The sequence below is a fragment of the Heptranchias perlo genome, chromosome 29 (assembly GCF_035084215.1).
Source record: "Heptranchias perlo isolate sHepPer1 chromosome 29, sHepPer1.hap1, whole genome shotgun sequence".
NCBI lineage: Eukaryota > Metazoa > Chordata > Chondrichthyes > Hexanchiformes > Hexanchidae > Heptranchias > Heptranchias perlo.
In genome coordinates this window covers 5,931,615-5,948,067 of record NC_090353.1, presented here as the reverse complement: position 1 = coordinate 5,948,067, position 16,453 = coordinate 5,931,615, and the positions used below count along the sequence as shown (strand labels likewise).

At 46.6% G+C, this 16,453-nt stretch overlaps 1 protein-coding gene across 1 annotated transcript in view; it reads right to left on the bottom strand.

Moving 5' to 3' along the window:
* Positions 1–16,453, bottom strand: part of slc35e1 (solute carrier family 35 member E1) — an 84,104-nt gene that overhangs the window by 17,750 nt on the left and 49,901 nt on the right. The window lies entirely within an intron of this gene.

Genomic DNA, 16,453 nt, shown 5'->3' with positions numbered 1-16,453 from the left:
ATCCTGCCATTCACCTGACCCACCGTATGGAGGTCAGGTTCATTAAGGCAACCGCTACTGACAACAAAGTACAACTGTCCATCAAAGTAACTAGTGTAAGAAATACAGACATCCTGAGCATATCTGGTGCCAGTCTCTCACCATGCCCACGCATACACCAGAATCCTCAAGCGAATGCACAAAGAGTGAAGCATCTCAGCTCTTAGGGGGCGGAGGGGTTTGCAGGAGTGGAGGAAAAAAACATCAATGAGTGGCTGAGCTGACAAACCCATTTCTCAATAGCTGCACGTGAAATGGTGTTGGCAACAGGGATTGAGGTAAATACAGTGTCAGCTGTGGGTCAGTGGGCAGCACTCTTGCCTTTGAATTAGAAGGTCGTGGGTTCAAGTCCCACTCCAGACACTTGAGCACAAAATCTCAGCTGACACTCCAGTGCAGTACTGAGGGAGTGCTGCACTGTCGGAGGTGCCGTCTTTTGGATGAGATGTTTATCCGAGGCCCCTTCCGCCCTCAGGTGGGTGTAAAAGACCCCATGGCACTGTTCGAAGAGAAGGGGAGTTCTCCCCGGTGTCTTGGCCAATATTTATTCCTCAACCAACACCTAGAACAGATGATATGGTCATTTATTTCATTGCTGTTTGTGGAAGCTTGCTGTGTACATATTGGCTGCAACATTCCCATTACAAGTGACTACACTTCAAAAGTACTTGAAAGGCGCAAGATCTTTCATTTTAAAAGGCTACAGCTACAGCACAGCAACCACCGAGTCTGGTTGGGGGACAGTTTGCACGCGCACAAAGTTGAAGGTGTCCCTTTGGATCATGCCCTAAGGCTCCCTTCCTTCCAGTGACTGCCAGTTTACTAGCCCGTTATACACACTGCAATAGTAGCTGCAGCTTGCAATCTTCCATGCAGCAACAGTCCCACTTAATGGAGAAGCAGTGGAAAGAATTCCAAGACACAGTGTCAAACCAGGCCACTGGGGCACACCTTACTGCAGCAAGGTATAGCCTTTGTCCTGTCCTGTTTACTGGGGGCTGGTATGTTGAATCTGGGGTGGGGGAGGCGGAAAGAGAAATTCAAATGAAAGGCAAGTTGCATACACTGGGAAAGTGGATAGGTCTTGCAATAAAAGATAATGCCATTCCAGCACAGAATATGACCTCAAACACACACCTGTTTTATTTGTAGGCTGTTCCCACATTTACTGCAAACTGATAGCAGCAAAACAGGTAAGACTTGAAATAAAACAAAAAGAACGAACTTGCATTTAAAGAGTGCCATTCACGATGCCCCAAAGTGCTTTACCACCAATTAAGCACTTTTGAAGTGTAGTCACTGTTGTAATGTAGGCAACGTGGCAGACGGTTTGCGAACAGCAATGAGATAATGATCAGATAATCTGTTTTTTTTTAAAAAAGTGATGTGAGTTGAAGGATAAATTGGCCAGGACACCAGGGAGAACTCCCCTGCTCTTCTTCGAAAAAGTGCCATGGGATTTTTACGTCCACCCGAGGGGACAGGCGCCTTGGTTTAATGTCTCAATTGAAAGATGGCAGCTCCGACAGTGCAGCACTGGAGTGTCAGCCTGGATTATATGCTCAAGTCTCTGGAGTGGGACTTGAACCCACAAGCTTCTGCCTCAACAAGAGAGTGTGCTGCCCACTGAGCCACGGCAAAAAAAACCTAAAGTACAATGTGGATACACTCTGCCTGTTAGACTTTATGTCTGTCACAGTGACTAAAGGAGAACGCACGGCAAGGGTTAAAAAAGTCACACGCAGCTGCATTTCCACATCAGGAAATGACAGTCGGCTTCATAGAATCAGAATGGTTACAGCACAGATGGAGGCCATTCGGCCTATCGAGCCTGTGCCGGCTCTCTGCAAGAGCATTCCAGCTAGTCCCATTCCCCCACCCTTTCCCCGTAGCCCTGCAAATTTTTTTCCCTTCAAGTACTTTTCCAATTCCCTTTTGAAAGCCATGACTGAATCTACTCCCACCACCCCCTCAAGCAGTACATTCCAGATCATAAGCACTCGTTGTGTAATAATGTTTTTCCTCATGTCACCTTTGTTTTTTTTGCCAATCGCCTTAAATTTGTGCCCTCTGGTTCTTGACTCTTCCGCCAATGGGAACAGTTTCTCTATCTACTCTGTCGAGACCCCTCATGATTTTGAGCCCGTCTATCAAATCTCCTCTCAACCTTCTCTGCTCTAAGGAGAACTCCAGCTTCTCCAGTCTATCCACATAACTGAAGTCCCTCATCCCTAGAATCATTCTAGTAAATCTTTTCTGCACCCTCTCTAAGGCCTTCACATCCTTCCTGAAGTACAGTGCCCACAATTGGACACAATACTCCAGTTGTGGCCGAACCAGTGTTTTATAAAGGTTCATCATAACTTCCTTGCTTTTGTACTCTATGCCTCTATTTATAAAGCCCAGGATCCAGTGTGCTTTTTAAACCATTTTCTCAACTTGCCCTGCCACCTTCAACAACTTGTGCACATATACCCCCAGGTCTCTCTGTTCCTGCACCCCCTTTATAATTGTACCCTTTAGTTTATATTGCCTCTCCTCATTCTTCATACCAAAATGTATCATTTTGCACTTGTCTGCATTAAACTTCATCTGCCACGTGTCCGCCCATTCCACCAGCCTGTCTATGTCCTCTTGAAGAAAATGATTATCCTCCTCACTGTTCACTATCCTTCCAAGTTTTGTGTCAGTATTTTGAAATTGTACTCTGTACACCCAAGTCTAAGTCATTAATATATCAAAAAAAGTCGTGGTCCTAGTACCGAACCCTGAAGGTATACCACTGTATACCTTCCTCCTGTCCAAAAAACAACCGTTCACCACTCTGTTTCCTGTCAAAGCCAATTTTGTATCCATGCTGCCACTGCCCCTTTTATTCCATGGGCTTCAACTTTGCTGACAAGCCAATTATGAGGCACTTTATCAAATGCCTTTTGAAAGTCTATATACACCACATCAAGCACATTGACCTAATCAACCCTTTCTGTTACCTCATCAAAAAACTCAATCAAGTTAGTTAAACACGATTTGCATTTAACAAATCCATGCTGGCTTTCCTTTATTAATCCAAGTGACTGTTAATTTTGTCCCAGATTAGCATTTCTAAAAGTTTCCCCACCAGAGGTTAAACTGACCGGCCTGTAGTTGCTGGTTTTATCCTCACACCCCTTTTTGAACAAGGGTGTAACAGTTGTGATTTTCCAGTCCGCTGGTACCACCCCCGTATCTAAGAATGATTGGATGATTATGGCCAATTTCCCACAATTTCCAACCTAACTTCCCTCAGCAACCTTAGATGCATCCCATCCAGACCGGGTGACTTATCTACTTTAAGTACAGCCAGTCTTTCTAGTACCTCCTCTTTATTAAGTATCTAGTACCTCCTTTTTAGCCTATCCAGTATCTCAACTATCTCCTCTTTTTCACAATGGAAACTTGGTTTGAAATCATTTTGGGGTCCCGAGTTCAAACCCAGCCCATACGGATGGGATAACCTTCTTCGTTGCAAGGTATGAGAGCCTGACATGAAATGAGTTTTGCCAATCTTAATCTTGTTCCTAAAACAGGAGACGCTGGAGACACTCAGCAGTTCAGGCAGCAGAAAAACAACTCGTGTTTTTTTTGCCAGACAGATGCTGAGTGTCTTCAGTGTTTTCTGTTTTTGTTTCAGATTTCCAGCACATGCAGTATTTTGCTTCTCAATCCCACTCCTGATGGGAGCAGGTCTAAAGCAGCTCAGAATCTTGGAGAGGGAGGGAAAACTGATCGAGAAAAGAAATCATAAAATTCCAAAGGAATTATCTTCCACTTTATTCCTTCTAATTGAGTAGGACTCCCCACGTCCCACCTTTCAACTTTACAGCCCAGATTGTACAAGGCATTTCAACAATGCAGCAAAGTAGGAACAAAGCTGACAGAATTTAGAAAATGCTTCCTTTACGATCAGAAAGTTTGAGATGCCATGCAGCAGGATATTCTGACTGGGAATCTACTGCGAACTCAAGGTAAATATCCTCACCTAAGGAAGGACATAATCCCGCCACGGCAGCTGGCGAATTTAAATTCAATTAATTAATTAAATTCAATTAATTAAATAAAAAAATCTGGAATTAAAATACTAGTATCAGTAATGATGGCCATGAAACTACTGGATTGTCGTAAAAACCCATCTGGTTCACTAATGTCCTTTAGGGAAGGAAGCCTGCCGCCCTTACCCGGTCTGGCCTATATGTGACTCCAGACCCACAGCAATGTGGTTGATTCTTAATTGCCCTCTGAAATGGCCTAGCAAGCCACTCAGTTGTAAAATCTCGCTACGAAAAGTCATAATAAGAATAAAACCGGACGGACCACCCGGCATCGGACCACTAGGCACCGGACACGACAACGGCAAAACACCAAGCCCAGTCGACCCTGCAAGGTCCTCCTTACTAACACCTGGGGACTTGTGCCAAAATTGGGAGAGCTGTCCCACAGACTAGTCAAGCAACAGCCTGACATAGCCATACTCACAGAATCATACCTTTCAGCCAACGTCCCAGACTCTTCCATCACCATCCCTGGGTATGTCCTGTCCCACCGGCAGGACAGACCCACCAGAGGTGGCGGTACAGTGATATACAGTCAGGAGGGAGTGGCCCTGGGAGTCCTCAACATTGACTCTGGATCCCATGAAATCTCATGGCATCAGGTCAAACATGGGCAAGGAAACCTCCTGCTGATTACCACCTACCGTCCTCCCTCAGCTGATGAATCAGTCCTCCTCCATGTTGAACACCACTTGGAGGAAGCACTGAGGGTAGCAAGGGCACAAAATGTACTCTGGGTGGGGGACTTCAATGTCCATCACCAAGAGTGGCTCGGTAGCACCACTACTGACCGAGCTGGCCGAGTCCTGAAGGACATAGCTGCTAGACTGGGCCTGCGGCAGGTGGTGAGCGAACCAACACGAGGGAAAAACTTACTTGACCTCGTCCTCACCAATCTACCTGTCGCAAATGCATCTGTCCATGACAGTATTGGTAGGAGTGACCACCGCACAGTCCTCGTGAAGATGAAACCCCGTCTTCGCACTGAGGACACCATCCAACGTGTTGTGTGGCACTACCACCGTGCTAAATGGGATAGATTCAGAACAGATCTAGCAGCTCAAAACTGGGCATCCATGAGGCGCTGTGGGCCATCAGCAGCAGCAGAATTGTATTCCAGCACAATCTGTAACCTCATGGCCCGGCATATTCCTCACTCTACCATTACCAACAAGCCAGGGGATCAACCCTGGTTCAATGAGGAGTGTAGAAGAGCATGCCAGGAGCAGCACCAGGCGTACCTAAAAATGAGGTGCCAACCTGGTGAAGCTACAACTCAGGACTACATGCATGCTAAACAGCGGAAGCAACATGCTATAGACAGAGCTAAGCGATTCCACAACCAACGGATCAGATCAAAGCTCTGCAGTCCTGCCACATCCAGTCGTGAATGGTGGTGGACAATTAAACAACTAACGGGAGGAGGAGGCTCTGCAAATATCCCCATTCTCAATGATGGCGGAGTCCAGCACATGAGTGCAAAAGACAAGGCTGAAGCGTTTGCAACCATCTTCAGCCAGAAGTGCCGAGTGGATAATCCATCTCAGCCTCCTCCCGATATCCCCACCATCACGGAAGCCAGTCTTCGGCCAATTCGATTCACTCCACGTGATATCAAGAAACGGCTGAGTGCACTGGATACAGCAAAGGCTATGGGCCCCGACAACATCCCAGCTGTAGTGCTGAAGACTTGTGCTCCAGAACTAGCTGCGCCTCTAGCCAAGCTGTTCCAGTACAGCTACAACACTGGCATCCACCCGACAATGTGGAAAATTGCCCAGGTATGTCCTGTCCACAAAAAGCAGGACAAATCCAATCCGGCCAATTACCGCCCCATCAGTCTACTCTCAATCATCAGCAAAGTGATGGAAGGTGTCGTCGACAGTGCTATCAAGCGGCACTTACTCACCAATAACCTGCTCACCGATGCTCAGTTTGGGTTCCGCCAGGACCACTCGGCTCCAGACCTCATTACAGCCTTGGTCCACACATGGACAAAAGAGCTGAATTCCAGAGGTGAGGTGAGAGTGACTGCCCTTGACATCAAGGCAGCATTTGACAGAGTGTGGCACCAAGGAGCCCTAGTAAAATTGAAGTCAATGGGAATCAGGGGGAAAACTCTCCAGTGGCTGGAGTCATACCTAGCACAAAGGAAGATGGTAGTGGTTGTTGGAGGCCAATCATCTCAGCCCCAGGACATTGCTGCAGGAGTTCCTCAGGGCAGTGTCCTTGGCCCAACCATCTTCAGCTGCTTCATCAATGACCTTCCCTCCATCATAAGGTCAGAAATGGGGATGTTCGCTGATGATTGCACAGTGTTCAGTTCCATTCGCAACCCCTCAAATAATGAAGCAGTCCGAGCCCACATGCAGCAAGACCTGGACAACATCCAGGCTTGGGCTGATAAGTGGCAAGTAACATTCGCGCCAGGCAATGACCATCTCCAACAAGAGAGAGTCTAACCACCTCCCCTTGACATTCAACGGCATTACCATCGCCGAATCCCCCACCATCAACATCCTGGGGGTCACCATTGACCAGAAACTTAACTGGACCAGCCATATAAATACTGTGGCTACGAGAGCAGGTCAGAGGCTGGGTATTCTGCGGCGAGTGACTCACCTCCTGACTCCCCAAAGCCTTTCCACCATCTACAAGGCACAAGTCAGGAGTGTGATGGAATACTCTCCACTTGCCTGGATGAGTGCAGCTACAACACTCAAGAAGCTCGACACCATCCAAGATAAAGCAGCCCGCTTGATTGGCACCCCATCCACCACCCTAAACATTCACTCCCTTCACCACCGGCGCACTGTGGCTGCAGTGTGCACCATCCACAGGATGCACTGCAGCAACTCGCCAAGGCTTCTTCGACAGCACCTCCCAAACCCGCGACCTCTACCACCTAGAAGGACAAGGGCAGCAGGCGCATGGGAACAACACCACCTGCACGTTCCCCTCCAAGTCACACACCATCCCGACTTGGAAATATATCGCCGTTCCTTCATTGTCGCTGGGTCAAAATCCTGGAACTCCCTTCCTAACAGCACTGTGGGAGAACCGTCACCACACGGACTGCAGCGGTTCAAGAAGGCGGCTCACCACCACCTTCTCGAGGGCAGTTTGGGATGGGCAATAAATGCCGGCCTTGCCAGCGACGCCCACATCCCGTGAACGAATAAAAAAAAAAATACTTTCCTTGGAGGCAGTGCAACGAAGGTTCACTAGATTGATTCCTGGATTCCTGGTTGTCCTATGAGGAAAGATTGAGTAGAATGGGCCTATACTCTCTGGAGTTTAGAAGAATGAGAGGTGATCTCATTGAAACGTATAAAATTCTAAGAGGGCTTGACAGGGTAGATGCTGAGAGGTTGCTTCCCCTGGCTGGTGAGTCTAGCACTAGGGGCATAGTCTCAGGATAAGGGGTCAGACATTTAGGACTGAGATGATGAGGAGGAATTTTTTCATGCAAAGGGTTGTGAATCTTCGGAATTCTCTACCCCAGAGGGCTGCGGATGCTCAGTTGTTCAGTGCATTCAAGATTGAGATCGATAGATTTTTTGGACTCTTGGGGAATCAACGGATATGGGGATTGGGCGGGAAAATGGAGTTGAGGTCGAAGATCAGCCATGATCTTACTGAATGGCGGAGCAGGCTCGAGGGGCCGTATCGCCTGTTCCTGCTCCTATTTCTTATGTTCTGTTATTAATAAATGGCATGGAAAATGGGTCATACAATGACTTTGCATTCACATTGGCTCTGCATGAATCACAAATGAGTGAATTGGATAACTGATCCTGAACAAAGGCAGCAGACACAAAGAACACACTTTACGGTTTTTATGCAAAACAGAGGTTAGTAGATATACTGTATGTTAACATAACTCTCAAATCCCTACAAAAGGAAAAGAAAACAGTTATAAATAGCCGAGCCGAGCGGAGGGAGCGTCCGATAAAAGGCGGGATTTCAGAGCGCTGAGAACAGCTGAGAGGAGCCGAGCGGAGCGGAGGGAGCGTCCGATAAAAGACGGGATTTCAGAGCGCTGAGAACAGCTGAGAGGAGCCGAGCCGAGCGGAGGGAGCGTCCGATAAAAGGCGGGATTTCAGAGCGCTGAGAACAGCTGAGAGGAGCCGAGCCGAGCGGAGGGAGCGTCCGATAAAAGGCGGGATTTCAGAGCGCTGAGAACAGCTGAGAGGAGCCGAGCGGAGGGAGGGTCCGATAAAAGGCGGGATTTCAGAGCGCTGAGAGGAGCCGAGCCGAGCGGAGCTGCGACCGAGTTCGAAGTGACGTCAGGAATCAGATCGGGACGCGACACAGGGGAGGCACCTGATTGGGGAGTAGGTTCAGGTGAGTATTTCTACTTATCGACAGGAACTGAAGTAAAAGGAAAGGGAAGGTCTGCAGGTCTTATAGGAAGTAGCGTTTATTTTTTAGTGAATCAAGGTCCCTAGTGTAGTTAACATTCTCTAAATTGAGAACAATTTAAAGGAGTAAACTCCTTAAAGGGAGTGGTAAGTAGTTTTTCTTTCCTTTTTTTTCTCTTGACATTGCAGTTGTTGTTAAGCTAACTTAAGGGTTAAGTCATGGCAGGAGATCCCAGAGCCGTGTCATGTTCCTCTTGTGAGATGTGGGAATTCAGGGCTCCTTCCTGTATCCCTGATTCCTTCACCTGCGGGAAGTGCGTCCAGCTGCAGCTATTGTTTGACCGCTTGACGGCTCTGGAGCTGCGGATGGACTCACTTTGGAGCATTCGCGATGCTGAGAAAGTCGTGGATAGCACGTTCAGTAGTTGGTCACACCACAGATAAAAATTACTGAGGGAGATAGTGAATGGGTGACCAACAGACAGAGGAAGAGTAGGAAGGCAGTGCAGGGGTCCCCTGCGGTCATCTCCCTCCAAAACAGGTATACCATTTTGGATACTGTTGGGGGAGATGGCTCACCAGGGGAAGGTGGCAGTGGCCAGGTTCATGGCACCGTGGCTGGCTCTGCTGCACAGGAGGGCAGGAAAAAGAGTGGCAGAGCTATAGTGATAGGGGACTCGATTGTAAGGGGAATAGACAGGCGTTTCTGCGGACGCAACCGAGACTCCAGGATGGTATGTTGCCTCCCTGGTGCAAGGGTCAAGGATGTCTCGGAGCGGCTGCAGGACATTCTGGAGGGGGAGGGTGAACAGCCAGTTGTCGTGGTGCATATAGGCACCAACGATATAGGTAAAAAACAGGATGAGGTCCTACAAGCTGAATTTAGGGAGTTAGGAGTTAAACTAAAGAGTAGGACCTCAAAGGTAGTAATCTCAGGATTGCTACCAGTGCCACGGGCAAGTCAGAGTAGGAATGACAGGATAGCTAAGATGAATACGTGGCTTGAGAGATGGTGCAAGAGGGAGGGATTCAAATTCCTGGGCCATTGGAACCGGTTCTGGGGGAGGTGGGACCAGTACAAATTGGACGGTCTGCATCTGGGCAGGACTGGAACCAATGTCCTAGGGGGAGTGTTTGCCAGTGCTGTTGGGGAGGGTTTAAACTAATGTGGCAGGGGGATGGGAACCGATGCAGGAAGTCAGTGGGAAATAAAATGGTGACAGAAACAAAAGGCAGTAAGGGAGAGTGTACAGAACATGACCGGACAGATTGTCTGAGAAAACAGGGCAAAGACCAAGGGAAGTCTAGATTAAACTGCATTTATTTCAATGCAAGAAGTCTGATGGGCAAGGCAGATGAACTCAGGGCATGGATGGGCACATGGGACTGGGATGTTATAGCTATTACTGAAACATGGATAAGGGAGGGGCAGGACTGGCAGCTCAATGTTCCAGGGTACAGATGCTATAGGAAAGATAGAGCAGGAGGTAAGAGAGGAGGGGGAGTTGCGTTCTTGATTAGGGAGAACATCACGGCAGTAGTGAGAGGGGATATATCCGAGGGTTCGCCCACTGAGTCTATATGGGTAGAACTGAAAAATAAGAAGGGAGAGATCACTTTGATAGGATTGTACTACAGACCCCCAAATAGTCAACGGGAAATTGAGGAGCAAATATGTAAGGAGATTACAGACAGCTGCAAGAAAAATAGGGTGGTAATAGTAGGGGACTTTAACTTTCCCAACATTGACTGGGACAGCCATAGCATTAGGGGCTTGGATGGAGAGAAATTTGTTGAGTGTATTCAGGAGGAATTTCTCATTCAGTATGTGGATGGTCCGACTAGAGAGGGGGCAAAACTTGACCTCCTCTTGGGAAATAAGGAAGGGCAGGTGACAGAAGTGTTAGTGAGGGATCACTTTGGGACAAGTGATCATAATTCCATTAGTTTTAAGATAGCTATGGAGAAGGATACGTCTGGCCCAAAAGTTAAAATTCGAAATTGGGGAAAGGCCAATTTTGATGGTATTAGACAGGAACTTTCAGAAGTTGATTGGGAGAGTCTGTTGGCAGGCAAAGGGACGTCTGGTAAGTGGGAGGCTTTCAAAAGTGTGTTAACCAGGGTTCAGGGTAAGCACATTCCTTATAAAGTGAAGGGCAAGGCTGGTAGAAGTAGGGAACCTTGGATGACTCGGGAGATTGAGGCACTAGTCAAAAAGAAGAAGGAGGCATATGACATGCATAGGCAGCTGGGATCAAGTGGATCCCTTGAAGAGTATAGAGATTGCCGGAGTAGAGTTAAGAGAGAAATCAGGAGGGCAAAAAGGGGATATGAGATTGCTTTGGCAGATCAGGCAAAGGTGAATCCAAAGAGCTTCTACAAATACATAAAGGGCAAAAGGGTAACTAGGGAGAGAGTAGGGCCTCTTAAGGATCAACAAGGTCATCTATGTGCGGAACCACAAGAAATGGGTGAGATCCTGAATGAATATTTCACATCGGTATTTACGGTTGAGAAAGGCATGGACGTTAGGGAACGTGGGGAAATAAATAGTGATGTCTTGAGGAGTGTACATATTACAGAGAGGGAGGTGCTGGAAGTCTTAACGCGCATCAAGGTAGATAAATCTCCAGGACCTGATGAAATGTATCCCAGGACGTTATGGGAGGTTAGGGAGGAAATTGCGGGTCCCCTAGCAGAGATATTTGAATCATCCACCGGTACAGGTGAGGTGCCTGAAGATTGGAGGGTAGCAAATGTTGTGCCTTTGTTTAAGAAGGGCGGCAGGGAAAAGCCTGGGAACTACAGACCAGTGAGCCTGACATCTGTAGTGGGTAAGTTGTTAGAGGGTATTCTGAGGGACAGGATCTACAGGCATTTGGAGAGGCAGGGACTGATTAGGAACAGTCAGCATGGTTTTGTGAGAGGAAAATCATGTCTCACGAATTTGATTGAGTTTTTTGAAGGGGTAACCAAGAAGATAGATGAGGGCTGTGCAGTAGACGTGGTCTACATGGACTTCAGCAAAGCATTTGACAAGGTACCGCATGGTAGGTTGTTACATAAGGTTAAATCTCATGGGATCCAAGGTGAGGTAGCCAATTGGATACAAAATTGGATTGACGACAGAAGACAGAGGGTGGTTGTAGAGGGTTGTTTTTCAAACTGGATGCCTGTGTCCAGCGGTGTGCCTCAGGGATCGGTGCTGGGTCCGCTGTTATTTGTTATTTATATTAATGATTTGGATGAGAATTTAGGAGGCATGGTTAGTAAGTTTGCAGATGACACCAAGATTGGTGGCATTGTGGACAGTGAAGAAGAGTTATCTGGGATTGCAACGGGATCTTGATCAATTGGGCCAGTGGGCCGATGAATGGCAGATGGAGTTTAATTTAGATAAATGTGAGGTGATGCATTTTGGTAGATCGAATCGGGCCAGGACCTACTCCGTTAATGGTAGGGCGTTGGGGAGAGTTATAGAACAAAGAGATCTAGGAGTACAGATTCATAGCTCCTTGAACGTGGAGTCACAGGTGGATAGGGTGGTGAAGAAGGCATTCGGCATGCTTGGTTTCATTGGTCAGAACATTGAATGCAGGAGTTGGGATGTCTTGTTGAAGTTGTACAGGGCATTGGTGAGGCCACACTTGGAGTACTGTGTACAGTTCTGGTCACCCTATTATAGAAAGGATATTATTAAACTAGAAAGAGTGCAGAAAAGATTTACTAGGATGCTACCGGGACTTGATGGTTTGACTTACAGGGAGAGGTTAGACAGACTGGGACTTTTTTCCCTGGAGAGTAGGAGGTTAAGGGGTGATCTTATAGAAGTCTATAAAATAATGAGGGGCATAGATAAGGTCGATAGTCAAAATCTTTTCCCAAAGGTAGGGGAGTCTATAACGAGGGGGCATAGATTTAAGGTGAGAGGGGAGAGATACAAAAGGGTCCAGAGGGGCAATTTTTTCACTCAAAGGGTGGTGAGTGTCTGGAACGAGCTGCCAGAGGCAGTAGGAGAGGCGGGTACAATTTTGTCTTTTAAAAAGCATTTGGACAGTTACATGGGTAAGATGGGTATAGAGGGATATGGGCCAAGTGCAGGCAATTGGGACTAGCTTAGTGGTATAAACTGGGCGACATGGACATGTTGGGCCGAAGGGCCTGTTTCCATGTTGTAACTTCTATGATTCTATGATTCTATAAGACAAACACTCAGGAAAAAATGTTTTCATGCTTACAGTAAGATTGTTTAGAGCTGCTTAGAGTTCAGGGGACATTTCCATTCGCTCGTTGCTATTTGATGCAGAACGAGCTGCTCGACCAACCCTTTAAAATGGAACTAAGCACTTTCAAAAGGAGGAACAAGGCCATTAATCAGCTGCTTAAAACGTGCATGGTGGAGATGTGGGAAACACACTCGGGAGTAACACTCACCGCCGTATCACTGACACATTTTGGTTAGATGGCCAATACCATTATCCCTTTTGTCATTTAATTACTCTGGCACCAGGGCCCGGTATAGAGGCACCATAGGACCGACATAAATGGTTGTGTTTCAGACTAAAACTCTTACTGCAGTCGCCATCTTTTTTGTTTTCCCATTCATTTTTCTCCTCAATCCTAAAGCAGTTGTCTCCTCGCAGGAATATGATACTGCAGGGATTTACTGCCCTCTGGTCTCTTGCCCAGGTGGTTATTCGTCACGAGTGCGTGCCTCGGCGGCGAGCACCGGTCAGCTATTTGACTGCAGGGTCATCAAGCCCAACCCTGCCCTCAGCCAATGTCCACAAACATACTGGGATCGCTGGAGAGCAAACAGCCCCCTCATAATCTTGTATGTTTCAATGAGATCACCTCTCATTCTTCTAAACTCCAGAGTGTATAGGTCCATTCTACTCAACCTCTCTTCATAGGACAACCCTCTCACCCCAAGAATTAATCTAATGAACCTTTGTTGCACTGCCTCCAAGGCAAGTATATCCTTCCTTAGATAAGGAGACCAAACCTGTACGCAGTACTCCAGGTGTCACTAAAGCCTTGTATGACTGTAGTAAGACTTCCTTACTCTTGAACTCCAACCCCCTTACAATAAAGGCCAACGTGCCATTTGCTTTCCTAATTGCCTGCTACATCTGCACACTATCTTCTTGTGTTTCTTGTGTGAGGACACCCAAGTCTCTGAACAACAATATTTAATAGTTTCTCACCATTTAAAAAATATTCTGTTTTTCTAATCTTCCTACCAAATTGAATATCCTCACATTTCCCCACATTATACTCCATCTGCCACCTTCTTGCCCACTCACTTAATCTGTCTATATTAATTTGCAGACTCTGTGTCCTCCTCACAGCTTACTTTCCCACCGTCAGCAAACTTGGATACATTACACTCGGTCCCTTCATTTAAGTCATTAATATAGATTGTAAATAGCTGAGGCCCAAGCACTGATCCTTGCGGCACCCCACTTGTTACAGCCTGCCAACCTGAGAATGACCCGTTTATCCCTACTCTGTTTTCTGTCCGTTAACCAATCCTCTATCCATGCTAATATATTACCCCCAAACCCCATGAGCCCTTACCTTATCAAATGCCTTTTGAAAATCCAAATATACAACATCCACTGGTTCCCCTTTATCTACCATGCTAGTTACATCCTCAAAAAACATGATTTCCCTTTCATAAAACCATGTTGACTCTGCCTAATCATATTATGATTTTCTAAGTGCCCTGTTACCACTTCCTTAATAATGGATTCCAGCATTTTCCCCAACGATCGATGTCAGGGACCGGGTATCAGAAGCATCACTTTTCCAATGTTTAATTTAGAAGTTTAAATGATCACAAAAATAGAACATGTGACAGTTCCCAAGTGATATAGCCATAGAATATCCTGCTCAGATCCACAATATCCCCTCCTTTGGCACAGTCCGTAGGATGCATAGTACACATCAGTAAGAACTGCCTCTGAAAGTGATGGCCTGAATCCATTAGCTAGGAGGAGACGAGGCTTTGTAACAATTACAAAACAAGAATGCTGTCCTGATAAAGGGGCCACACGTGAAAGGGGAGTGGGACTAGCTGGATTGCTCTTGCATAGAGCCGGCGCGGACTCGATGGGCCAAATGGCCTCCTTCCGTGCTGTAACCATTCTATGATTTCTAAACATTAACCTGCCTGCTCTCTCCACTCACCTGCCTGCTCTCTCCACTCACCTGCCTAGTGTTTCCAGCATCTCCGTTTTTTTCTTTTTGCTCAAGAATGCAAAGTAAGGCTCACGACAATCGCAAACCAAAAAAGTCCTCACTCTCTCCTCTCTCCTCCTCCTCCTCCTCCTCTTCTCTCTCTCTCTCTCTCCTCCATCTCCGTTCCCTTTTGCTTGTGTGGGCAGCTCTCACTATTTGGAAATGTTAATCTCAAGTATTTGCACTCTTTTAATGCCTTTCCATTGTTTTACTAACAACCTTTGAGATCATTTGATAGCCTTTTATATCAAACAGTTTCCAATTAGGGAGAACACCCTGCTCTTCTTCGAATAGTGTCAAGGGATCATTTATGTTCACCCAAGAGGGTTTAACATCTCATCTGAAAGACATACCTCTGACAGTGCAATACTCCCATAGCACTGCACTGAAATGTCAGCCTAGATTATGTGCTTAAGTCTCTGGAGTGGGACTTGAACCCATGACTTTCTGAATCAGAAGCTGCCAACTTGATACTTTGCCTTGCATTACCTAAAGCTCCCAGTTCAGGCAGTTCTACAATAATACATTGTAAACCTTTTTATTTTTAAAACCCCCTCACTTCAGATTTTTTTTTGCTCCAGTTCTTTGTGTCTTCAGCCCAGGCATCTTCCCTGAACTGAAAGGAGAGGCAAGCAGCTAAGAGGTGCATGAAGTCAGTCCAGGTCTACTCAAGTCCTGGGATATCCCTCTGCAGGAAAGAACTCAGCACGTTCTTGTCATGTAGGAAAACGTGAGTGAAAATTAAGAGTGCCACAACAGAAGAGCAAATGTGTCCCAGCAACAATACACTGCATTACTGTGTCACATTTATGTTAAAGCACCTTTAAGTTAGCACGATGTGAAGGTAGTGTCCACAGATAGAGAACTGACAGAATCATAATAAATGTTTTGTGTGCACAAAATGGTTTTGGGAGTAAAGGAGTTAAAAAGAAAGGATTGCTGACTAATTCACTTTGGGTTGCCATGTGCATGTTCTGTAACACAAGACATCAGCGGAGCTCTGGGCATTCCAGGGGGTGACATTCTGGCGGGTCTCCAATTACAGTTCAATTTCTGGGAGCACACATAAAGGTTCAGAGTGTGCAATGGGGAAATAGCAGCACTTTCGTGCAAGTTGGGGATAAAATGAAGCTCGAATTTCATCTAATGCTCAGCTGGAGAGCATGGAATAAGAAGGGGGATTTTCGAGCATTTAGACAGCAGCTGGCCTCAGCTCAGGTCCCACATTTGCTCCATATCCCTTTACCTATCAAAAATCTATCTCAGTCTTGAAAGCTCCAATTGACCCTCAGCATCCACAGCCTTTTGGGGGAAGAGTGTTCCTGATTTCCACTACCCTTTGTGTGAAGAGGTCCTTCCTGACATCACCCCTGAACAGTCTAGCTCTAATTTTATGTCTACTTGTTCTGGGCTCCCCCCACTAGAGGAAATAGTTTCTCTCTATCTACCCTATCAAATCCTTTTATCACTTTAAACATTTCGATCAGATCATCCCTCAATCTCCTATATTCAAGAGACTACAAGTCTAATCTATGTAACCTGTCCTCGTACTTTAACCCTCCAAGCCCTGGTATCATTCTGGTGAATTTGTGCTGCACCCTCTCTAGGGTCAATATATCCTTCCTGAGGTGCGGTGCCCAGAACTGAACACAGTACTCCAGATGGGGTCTGAACTATACAACTCAAGTATAACTTCCTCCCTTTTGCATTCCAGACCCC